This window comes from Perna viridis, chromosome 1 (genome assembly GCF_037379345.1).
Source record: "Perna viridis isolate PV_CMFRI_1.1 ecotype Kerala chromosome 1, ASM3737934v1, whole genome shotgun sequence".
Classification (NCBI taxonomy): domain Eukaryota; kingdom Metazoa; phylum Mollusca; class Bivalvia; order Mytilida; family Mytilidae; genus Perna; species Perna viridis.
In genome coordinates, this window is record NC_142445.1 from 65,066,495 (window position 1) to 65,078,937 (window position 12,443).

The 12,443-nt window shown below is 33.5% G+C and overlaps 1 protein-coding gene and 1 long non-coding RNA gene across 3 annotated transcripts in view; one reads left to right on the forward strand and one right to left on the reverse strand.

Moving 5' to 3' along the window:
* Positions 1-12,443, forward strand: part of LOC148629868 (NFX1-type zinc finger-containing protein 1-like) — a 23,867-nt gene continuing 11,424 nt past the window's right edge. The window contains exons 1-2 of one of the 2 annotated variants that reach the window (XM_088558749.1): positions 1-125; positions 1,037-1,158. The gene's annotated coding sequence lies outside the window, so the exon portion shown is untranslated. Of the gene's footprint in view, positions 126-1,036; positions 1,159-4,685; positions 5,192-12,443 lie in introns of those variants that run through there. The other variant, XM_088558760.1, reaches the window with a different exon arrangement.
* On the reverse strand, positions 6,403-8,357 carry LOC148629869 (uncharacterized). The gene is made up of 3 exons (XR_015918036.1): positions 8,221-8,357; positions 7,404-7,535; positions 6,403-7,101 (listed from the first exon to the last, which is right to left on the reverse strand). It is a non-coding gene; the product is annotated as an uncharacterized LOC148629869 (long non-coding RNA).

Sequence of the window (12,443 nt, forward strand, 5' to 3'; positions counted from 1 at the left end):
TCATTTTTTTTTCAGTATTGCGTAACAAATGCTAATAAAAAGAAATATCTTTGGTGTAAGTGGTAAACCAGGCCGAGTTCTGAAATTTTACCAATCCTAATTCTGGACATTTGTTTTCTTTAATCGTGAGTAGTTTTTAGGTTGATGTAATATGAAAGATCAAATCATTTTAAACGATAATCATATGTTGAATTTGTTATTAAGTGGATTGGCAGGCTTTTATGAGCAACAATGATAATATGTACTTCAAGTTGCACTATACAGATTGGATTGAGGTGAACTGTTTCGTACAAAAAACTGATCCGGTCTAATTTTGAAAAAAAAAAGTTAAAAATAAAAGGTGAAACTTGGTGGAAATATTGATTATGGGTAGTAGAGCATTCGCACATAAATAGATGCAATACTGGTGAAGGTAAAGAGGTGTACAATGCATGCTTTAAGCTATCCGGAAAGATTCAGGTCCTCATCGGAATTGGGTTCTCTTCCCTGCGCCAACAGGCTGTTTTTCAAAAATTTGCACGAACTTTAAAAATGTAAATCATGAACAAATGTGCAGAAATAGTTACACTTTTTATTTTATTTTTTTTTACAATAATACCATGTCCGCTTACTTTTTCTGGCAGTTTTTAATTGCCTGATATTTCAGAAAAACCTGATTTTTGACAATTAATTTTGGGAAGGCATCCAATAACTGATATACATTTTTATTATGTTACCATAGCAACAGATTTTTATGACAGAATAGCAAATGATATCTATCTTTTTTCATGGATTTCTATAATGTAAGGTTTTGAAAAATATATACATTTTGCAGGAAGACAACTGTTGGATTTGCTTGTTTAAGTGTCTCAATATAGCTTTATTTCCACAAATTGTCATAATGTTATATGCAGTGACCTATCTATATAGTGGAACCCAAGTTTCCGTTTCTGGAAAGTCAAACCTGGTAAAAAGGTTTTCTAGAAATTGTACGTGGTCGGTTTTTTTTTTTTTTTTTTTTTTGTAATTCTACTTTCAGTTATGTTTGATTTTACAGAAGTGGTCTATAGAATTTAAACTACCATAACAAATTTTGAAGCCCAGTTGGGTACTTAAGATAATGCATACCAGTGCCGGATTGTCTTGTTTGGATTTTGGATTTATAACACACTACCTCATGTAAGTAAAGTTAATTTTCAAACACATAAATCATAAAATTGACTAATATAGATAATTTTATTGGTAACCAATATTTAGTTGGAACACTTACAGATCAAACAAAAAAAAGGACATAAATGGGGTGGTCCGGAAAATTCAACAGTTCCTGCTTTCCGCCGTGCTGCATATATTTTATTTGTCAAGATTCCAATTTTTTAAGGCAATGCATTTATTTAAGCTAACATGTTGCAGTCTATTCTAAATGTTATAGGATAGAATAGGTGTACGGATTTTGTGTTATCCCGCATGAAAGTGTGTTCCGTAGAATAAATAATCTACGAATATACCTTAACAAAACTAAGGATCGATTATATTCGGATAAATGATATGGTATTTCAAACTTCGATAACGCTGGTTAACTCAAAGGTCGCAATCTAATTTCTAAATTCTAGTTTCGTTTCCGGAAAATTCGTAACCTATTCTTTTGCTTTCCTTATCTCCTTATTCATATTTTTGATTAACAGCTCAGTTGATTTAATATATTGTTAGATGGTTACTTATCCATGTAAGGTAAGTGTGTATAACGATTTTCTCCTTTTTTCTTTTATATCCCTTTGAAAAAAATATTCTTAAATTTTAATCGCGAGGTATTTTCAGAAAAAGGTGACTTGATTATTTTGATCTGATTAGATCTTCAAGAAAAGATAGTATCCTCGATCAAGCTGAAAGAGAAACGGTTCGTCTAGAAAATCTGACACCACCCGTTGGTTAAACATCCTCATCTGACAAAGGTGAAAGAGGAAAAGTTCATTTATAATTTGAAGAGTTTTAATTACCAAAAACTGTTTCATTAAGATGACCATGTCTCCCCGTCCTAAAGGTGTATGTTCTTGTATAGTTATAGGACTGTGTGTCCAAGAGAAAACTTCCTTATAAGTTCCGTTATTAAGGCCTTACTCACTAATTTCATTTGATCTGTTAGCCCTATTTTACTATATAGTCAAATGTTGAGTGCCACTCTGAATATGCTGGAGTATATGGGGACAACTATTTCGCTGTACCTGTTTATAATGTTGTTTTGGGGCCAGCTGCAGCCTTCCTTGTGGTGTGAGGGTTTCCTCGTCATTCTTTGAAGACATATGGGTGGTCTTGAGCTGACATTTTTCATCCCGACGAGGTTGCTGTCTCTTTGACATATTCACCATATCAATTCTTGTTGAATTAGTTGTTCCTCGATTGTTGGTAGCCCTTCCTAGGCTGACTCAAGTTCGAGCTGACGCAACATGCTTCAAAATTCTGGCCATCAATGGCCGCTCCACCCACCCACCATCCCCGCCCTTTTATAAGAACTTTCTTGATCAACCAATGTGACGTTCAATTAGTATATAAAATTAGAATCTTCAATGTTTTTAGTTAAGGTTTATCAGAGTGTTTTTGGAAAATCTACATTCGTTTCCCAAAACTTTACGGAAATTTAATAATGAATTTGAATTCAACTGATACGTGTTATAAATTGCGCGAAAACCATTTTTTGGGTAGATTTAAATACAAAAGCATATAATTATACACGATACTAAAGGCATTTAAACAAATCTTCCGGGATGTCTTATTTATTTTCATCCTACAATGAATCATGTGATTACTATGTAGAGAGCTTAAGGGAAAACGGTAGTATTTATTTTCATGTAGCCGACAATACTAACCTTTTTCAAGTTTTTTAGTAATTTCTAATTAAAACTAGGACTCAAAAACCATTTTTTGTTGTAATACTTTCATCTTTTCAAACACATAAATCATAAAATTGACTAATATAGATAATTTTATTGGTAACCAATATTTAGTTGGAACACTTACAGATCAAACAAAAAAAAGGACATAAATGGGGTGGTCCGGAAAATTCAACAGTTCCTGCTTTCCGCCGTGCTGCATATATTTTATTTGTCAAGATTCCAATTTTTTAAGGCAATGCATTTATTTAAGCTAACATGTTGCAGTCTATTCTAAATGTTATAGGATAGAATAGGTGTACGGATTTTGTGTTATCCCGCATGAAAGTGTGTTCCGTAGAATAAATAATCTACGAATATACCTTAACAAAACTAAGGATCGATTATATTCGGATAAATGATATGGTATTTCAAACTTCGATAACGCTGGTTAACTCAAAGGTCGCAATCTAATTTCTAAATTCTAGTTTCGTTTCCGGAAAATTCGTAACCTATTCTTTTGCTTTCCTTATCTCCTTATTCATATTTTTGATTAACAGCTCAGTTGATTTAATATATTGTTAGATGGTTACTTATCCATGTAAGGTAAGTGTGTATAACGATTTTCTCCTTTTTTCTTTTATATCCCTTTGAAAAAAATATTCTTAAATTTTAATCGCGAGGTATTTTCAGAAAAAGGTGACTTGATTATTTTGATCTGATTAGATCTTCAAGAAAAGATAGTATCCTCGATCAAGCTGAAAGAGAAACGGTTCGTCTAGAAAATCTGACACCACCCGTTGGTTAAACATCCTCATCTGACAAAGGTGAAAGAGGAAAAGTTCATTTATAATTTGAAGAGTTTTAATTACCAAAAACTGTTTCATTAAGATGACCATGTCTCCCCGTCCTAAAGGTGTATGTTCTTGTATAGTTATAGGACTGTGTGTCCAAGAGAAAACTTCCTTATAAGTTCCGTTATTAAGGCCTTACTCACTAATTTCATTTGATCTGTTAGCCCTATTTTACTATATAGTCAAATGTTGAGTGCCACTCTGAATATGCTGGAGTATATGGGGACAACTATTTCGCTGTACCTGTTTATAATGTTGTTTTGGGGCCAGCTGCAGCCTTCCTTGTGGTGTGAGGGTTTCCTCGTCATTCTTTGAAGACATATGGGTGGTCTTGAGCTGACATTTTTCATCCCGACGAGGTTGCTGTCTCTTTGACATATTCACCATATCAATTCTTGTTGAATTAGTTGTTCCTCGATTGTTGGTAGCCCTTCCTAGGCTGACTCAAGTTCGAGCTGACGCAACATGCTTCAAAATTCTGGCCATCAATGGCCGCTCCACCCACCCACCATCCCCGCCCTTTTATAAGAACTTTCTTGATCAACCAATGTGACGTTCAATTAGTATATAAAATTAGAATCTTCAATGTTTTTAGTTAAGGTTTATCAGAGTGTTTTTGGAAAATCTACATTCGTTTCCCAAAACTTTACGGAAATTTAATAATGAATTTGAATTCAACTGATACGTGTTATAAATTGCGCGAAAACCATTTTTTGGGTAGATTTAAATACAAAAGCATATAATTATACACGATACTAAAGGCATTTAAACAAATCTTCCGGGATGTCTTATTTATTTTCATCCTACAATGAATCATGTGATTACTATGTAGAGAGCTTAAGGGAAAACGGTAGTATTTATTTTCATGTAGCCGACAATACTAACCTTTTTCAAGTTTTTTAGTAATTTCTAATTAAAACTAGGACTCAAAAACCATTTTTTGTTGTAATACTTTCATCTTTTCAAACACATAAATCATAAAATTGACTAATATAGATAATTTTATTGGTAACCAATATTTAGTTGGAACACTTACAGATCAAACAAAAAAAAGGACATAAATGGGGTGGTCCGGAAAATTCAACAGTTCCTGCTTTCCGCCGTGCTGCATATATTTTATTTGTCAAGATTCCAATTTTTTAAGGCAATGCATTTATTTAAGCTAACATGTTGCAGTCTATTCTAAATGTTATAGGATAGAATAGGTGTACGGATTTTGTGTTATCCCGCATGAAAGTGTGTTCCGTAGAATAAATAATCTACGAATATACCTTAACAAAACTAAGGATCGATTATATTCGGATAAATGATATGGTATTTCAAACTTCGATAACGCTGGTTAACTCAAAGGTCGCAATCTAATTTCTAAATTCTAGTTTCGTTTCCGGAAAATTCGTAACCTATTCTTTTGCTTTCCTTATCTCCTTATTCATATTTTTGATTAACAGCTCAGTTGATTTAATATATTGTTAGATGGTTACTTATCCATGTAAGGTAAGTGTGTATAACGATTTTCTCCTTTTTTCTTTTATATCCCTTTGAAAAAAATATTCTTAAATTTTAATCGCGAGGTATTTTCAGAAAAAGGTGACTTGATTATTTTGATCTGATTAGATCTTCAAGAAAAGATAGTATCCTCGATCAAGCTGAAAGAGAAACGGTTCGTCTAGAAAATCTGACACCACCCGTTGGTTAAACATCCTCATCTGACAAAGGTGAAAGAGGAAAAGTTCATTTATAATTTGAAGAGTTTTAATTACCAAAAACTGTTTCATTAAGATGACCATGTCTCCCCGTCCTAAAGGTGTATGTTCTTGTATAGTTATAGGACTGTGTGTCCAAGAGAAAACTTCCTTATAAGTTCCGTTATTAAGGCCTTACTCACTAATTTCATTTGATCTGTTAGCCCTATTTTACTATATAGTCAAATGTTGAGTGCCACTCTGAATATGCTGGAGTATATGGGGACAACTATTTCGCTGTACCTGTTTATAATGTTGTTTTGGGGCCAGCTGCAGCCTTCCTTGTGGTGTGAGGGTTTCCTCGTCATTCTTTGAAGACATATGGGTGGTCTTGAGCTGACATTTTTCATCCCGACGAGGTTGCTGTCTCTTTGACATATTCACCATATCAATTCTTGTTGTATTAGTTGTTCGTCGATTGTTGGTAGCCCTTCCTAGGCTGACTCAAGTTCGAGCTGACGCAACATGCTTCAAAATTCTGGCCATCAATGGCCGCTCCACCCACCCACCATCCCCGCCCTTTTATAAGAACTTTCTTGATCAACCAATGTGACGTTCAATTAGTATATAAAATTAGAATCTTCAATGTTTTTAGTTAAGGTTTATCAGAGTGTTTTTGGAAAATCTACATTCGTTTCCCAAAACTTTACGGAAATTTATTAATGAATTTGAATTCAACTGATACGTGTTATAAATTGCGCGAAAACCATTTTTTGGGTAGATTTAAATACAAAAGCATATAACTATACACGATACTAAAGGCATTTAAACAAATCTTCCGGGATGTCTTATTTATTTTCATCCTACAATGAATCATGTGATTACTATGTAGAGAGCTTAAGGGAAAACGGTAGTATTTATTTTCATGTAGCCGACAATACTAACCTTTTTCAAGTTTTTTAGTAATTTCTAATTAAAACTAGGACTCAAAAACCATTTTTTTGTTGTAATACTTTCATCTAGAGATTAAAAAATCATCATCAAAAGTTTGAAGGTACCGGAAGATTGCATTTTTTTGGTTCCGCACTCATTATAGTTCCAACTTTGGTAGTAGGTACCTTCCACATTTTTTCATATTTTTACTGGAAACTGATTTGCTGAAGTTTTGCCTCTAATTGGTAGAAAATAGGTTAAAATTACATGGGATTGTTTTTCATAAATCAGTTCTTACTAAAAGTTGTGATTTGCTTCAGTGAAAGAAGGTTAAAATTTAGGAGTTTTAACTCAGTTCATTTGTCATGTTTACCCCATCTCCGAGTTATATGTATTAATTTCAGAAAATGACGGTAAAATTTTCTACAATTTATATATAAAATCCTGTTTGTACATATCTTTAGGCCAGATAAGTTTTATTCAGTTTGCGCCGGTGGAATTATTTTGATCAGCTCAAATGTGTATATTGAGATGCACTTGAAAATTAATTGTGGTCTCGTGCCTTTATCTGAATAGGGTACACGATTGGTCAACCTAATGCAGGGAAATAAATACTATTTTCCCTATACCTCCACTCATCTGAATGAACAAACAGGAAAAGTGTTTTTTCACTAAGTACATCCATTTGTGGCACAAATAAGAAGTTGAAGAGCTCTCGTACATTGTTTTGATCCTTGCCAGGGCATATTAGAATCACTGTGCACATCATGCAAGACAGCTTTTTTCCTCCTGAAAAAAAAAAATAAATTCAATGCTGTCATTCCATAAATAATGAAAGCTGAACAAAATGCATTGTTTCATTATTAGTTTGATAATGTAGTGTATTTCCTACAGAAACATAGCCCTAATACACAAAAATCTGTAAAATTTGCTTCTTTTATCCATTTCTTGCTATAGGCCGAGGGAAATTAGGTAATGAAATACACATATTTTCAACTAAAATACCTTTTTTTTTCTGGTAAAGGATAAAATCAGCATTCTAACAACACAATATGATTGTGCATTGTATGCTAACAAATAAAAATACTTACATGAATCTTCTAAGAAGGTTATTTTCAAATAAAGTATCCAGATACATATGGCCGTGGTGCTGCGGCAGGGCACAGTTGTTCAGTCAAACCTCTAAAACCTGGCAATTGACATCTATTCTTGATTGCTTATATCTATACAAAACAGAATATTGTATTTATTACATGAAAAAAATCACAATTTGTCACCATATTACCAAAATACATGAAATTCATATGTTTTATGCTATCAAAATTAGGCCTCGGACTGAGTCACGGACAATTCAAGGTTTACAGAAAGAAATATCACTTAAGTATGATAAAAAAAATTATTCCAGACTTGTCGTAAACTATAATATGTATCGTAACAGTAATTTGCACCAAAACTTTTCAAGAACATGGTCAACATTAATGATTCTGATATTGAAATATGTAAGGGGAAATAACTGTTTTTCTCAAAATCCTCAAGAACTACATAAAAACATTATTTTTAGAAAAAAAATATCAATTGAAAGGAGCAAAAATACATTAGGTGAGTGATTCTTACATTCAAATATACATAATAAGTGTGCAACTACTTTGAAAACTTCTATATTAAGTCCTGCAAGTGTAAGTGTTTGTTTACACCATGAAGCGGTGTCCGCAGAAAGTTATCCGGTTATTTGTTCCACAGTAACACAGGTATTTCTGCCATTTTTGTGTCTCAAGTTTTTACCTAGTGATATAATGCAAAAACATGCTACAAGTATCAAGATGTTGTATTTCATGTGTTGAAAAATTGAGAAACACCAGCTATAGGGAAAACGGCAGTATTTATTTTCCTATAGCCGACAATACTAACCTTTTCAAGTTTTTCAGTAATTTCTAATTAAAACTAGGACTTAAAAACCATTTTTTGTTGTAATACTTTCATCTAGAGATTAAACATCACCATGGGAATAGAGGCTGACCATCCTTTTTTTTCAACCACCATCAAAAGTTTGAAGGTACCGGAAGATTGCATTTTTTTTGGTTCCGCACTCATTTGTAATATACAGTCTTTTTAAAATTTCATAAACTATGCATTTTGAATGATAAAAAAATAAACATATTTTTTTTAAACTTTAATCCTTTAAGAATCTGAGAGAGAGAAAAATCATCATTACAAACTTTGTCAGTACACCAATCTCTCCTTTCAAAGTTCTACTTCCTTTCATCTGAATAGGGTACACGATTCGTCAACCTAATGCAGGGAAATAAATACTACTATTTTCCCTTAATTACGTGTTATAAATTGCTGGAACCAGTGGATGGATAAGAATTGATAAGCAGGACACTATGTAAGTTCATAAAACAATAAATCTTCTTCCAAGATGTTTAATTGTGTCATGTAAAGTTGTTTGCTGAAAGCTAAACCCCTTTAGTCTCTTCTATTCATCGTATCGTGTAAAGTTATTTGCATTGAGTTTATTTCCTCGTTTTGAGGGTTGTTTTTGGTTTAGGTTTTTTTATTTGCTAAGTTCGTTTATCTAATTACAAAGAAAATGTTTTAGTATATGTTGTTGCAATTTTTGAAAGTGAATGGAGATGTCCACCGCATATTGCTATTCTGGGGTCTGTTGTTCAACTTGTCACTAATTAATTAGTAATTAAAATACCTTCATCAATTGGTTATTCATCTTGTCATTAATTTGAAAGAATCATTAAAAACGCTAATCATGTAAGTAAATTGAATCCCCCACTAGACTTGAAATAAAATTTTAATCACACAATTAAAACACCATTTATACAGTATTTGTTAAAGAATCAGGGTTAAAATAATGTTTTTAGTAAAAGTCAGGGGAGGAGTTATCTCCCATTGACCTTAATACAATATAAACAACGTTTGAAAATCTTAAGTTTTACTTTTAGTAAGTTAAACTGAATGTATTCTAACATACACGTACTTAGCTACAACCATATGAAATACTATAGTGTTAAATGCAAGACTACTAAAAAAGTGTGTTTTTTACAAAACCATTCAGAGGTGACCCTTGGTACATTAATTTTACTTTATAACTTTTTTTTGTCACATGAAAATTTAATATTTAAGATCGATATGCCACATCATCAATATTTGGTTATACAAAACTAGGGAAACAGGAAGTGCCAGGAGTTGATATTTAAAGTGCATTATGGGTCCTCTTGCATTTTAATCATGCAGTTAAAATTTAATACAATGAATAAATAAAAAAAAAAACAGAAAAAGCCGACAGAAAACATAAACGATTACAAACCGAAGGGAATAATATGGAAATTTAAAAAAAAAGTTTATCTCCCAGACTATAATGCAGGAACAACTAATGAATCGTAATGTAGTCTATCAAGATAAATTCACCATATATAAAAATGCTGTATTTTGATTGGTTAAGAGCCAGGGTGTTTTTCACGAATTTCCCTACTCGGGTATTTAGTGTAAACCATATTTTATTAGAAAATGCATAACAGAATACAAAACATAAATAAGAAATCGGGATTCGGAAACAAGTTTCCTTATATTAATCCGTCTCCCCCAGAAAAAAAATCAGATAGAACGTGATTATAACATCAATAAATCGTGATCATATATTAAGAACATATCAACTTCAATGCAAAAATCAGCTAAATTAAGGTTAAAAAGTAATTCTAACTGCTGCGATTGTGTGAGAAGTATATCTATGGCTATGTTTATAGTCCGGTCTATTGGAGACATAATAAATGCAGTTAACTACATGTAACAAAGCTAGGCAGTCATAATCGTAAATATTAGGGTGGAGAAGCAATGTTGCTAAGCATCTACAGAGCGAACCGTCTACTCTCAGTAATGAAATTTTGAACTTGTTCGAAAATATTTTTTTGCAAGTAAATACCCCGAAACAGCAAATCCCCGCGATAAAAATATCGTGCTTCCGAACGCCTCGAGATAAATCATCTGCCGAACGGAAACTACACAAACGGTTAAGATTGCCGACGAGGCAGACGACCGTCAACGCCGGTTCGTTGAAAATCGGTTTGCTTATGCCACCGAGGAAGAAATATTTGTTTTACAAGGCCCGTTAATTAATAAAATATAAACAGCCTGAGATATCTGCAAACCTATGTTGAATTTCAATGAGCAAGAAAACTGTTTCTACGTCTGCGATAAATGTTACTATGGAAGAAACATGGATTTGAAAGTGATAGATAATAATGTCAAACAATAAAATAGATAAGAGAAATCAAGGAAACGAATATCCTAGCAGAAATAAAAAAAAATGCAACCCAGGAATAAAGACTAGACAAGAGAAACAGACACACACAACAAGAAACATGAAATAACTAAAGCAACAGGTACAAAGAAACAAAAGTAAATGAGCAATTCAGACTCCTCTAAAAACTATATGCAAGGACCAGGTGCACATGTAGTGTAACGTCGGCTAGGTCTAGTTAGGAGGCGATACTACATATTTTTTCAATGGTATATGTTTCAGCTCATCTGGACCGAAGCTATTGTCGTAACTTTGCGTCCGTCGTCCTCATCATTTTTTTATATATCAATCTTAAACCACTTATTAGATTATTATTTAAGTTGGTCACTAGCATTTTTAGGGTATCTACTTTCAAAATTTTGTAGATTATGCAGATCAAACATAAAATATGGCCGTCGTTGTCATTTTAAACCACAGATGGCACGTCATTAATATATATATATATATATATATATAACGTATCAGAATGTGACGACTCTATTCGCTACACTGCTCCATCGGATCAAATTGATACAGGGAAGATAGCGTAAACTTATAGAAGGGTCTGAAAAATTCCCAACGATGTTCCCTCCGCGGGACTCGAACTCGTACCGCTGTGACATCTATGACAACACCGCCTGCACTAAGTTCAGCGCCCTAGACCACTCGGCCAGCTAGGCTATAAAAATATAGCTTTCGCTGGCCGGGTCATTCCTCCTCGTAGAATTAATTTAGGGCTGTAACTTAGTACACGATGTATGGTAGTACGGGACAGTTCATCTAGGTGTTATTATGTAGGATAGAGGATCAAATTAATGATGCATGTCACAACAAATCAATATTATACAACGTCTCAGAATGTGACGACTCTATTCGCTACACTGCTCCATCGGATCAAATTGAGACAGGGAAGATAACGTAAACGTATAGAAGGGTCTGAAAAATTCCCAACGATATTAGAACTGTCAAATTTGCGAAGCAAATTTTTGATCGTTCCCTGCGCGGGACTCAAACTCGTACCGCTGTGACATCTATGGCAACACCGCCTGTACTAAGTCCAGCGATCCGATGGAGCAGTGTAGCGAATAGAGTCGTCACATTCTGAGACGTTGTATAATATTGATTTGTTGTGACATGCATCAATAATTTTATCCCCTATCCTACATAATAACACCTAGATGAACTGTCCCGTACTTACATACATCGTGTACTAAGTTACAGCCCTAGATTAATCCTACGAGGAGGAAAGACCCGGCCAGCGAAAGCTATATTTTCATAGCCTAGCTGGCCGAGTGGTCTAGGGCGTTGGACTTAGTGCAGGCGGTGTTGCCATAGATGTCACAGCGGTACGAGTTCGAGTCCCGCGGAGGGAACGACCATAAATTTGCTTCGCAAATTTGACAGTTCTAACATCGTTGGGAATTTTTCAGACCCTTCTATATATATATATATATATATAAGAGATACTTGAAAATAATTTCAATTAGGGTGAAGACACCTTATTAGAATTATTGCCCTTGAAATGTAAAAAAAAAAAGATTTTTTTTTTGGTTTAAGCTAATACTTTGTATGCCATAACAGACTGAACAAAACTTTCAATTGATGGATTTATCTTTGTGACATGAACTAAAAAAATCTTTGAGGTTTAATGTGTATGATGACTAACAGTTAGACCTTTAACCTTTGAAAAGCAAAAAATGAGTATGTGGTTTTTAGTGAATCACTTAAACATCATAAAAGATGGAAACTTTTAATTCATGTTATGCTCCTTATTACAAGGCCAACAAATTTACTTGCGGGGCTAAGTCTCTTATAAATGTCCTTAAAATGCCAAAAAGGT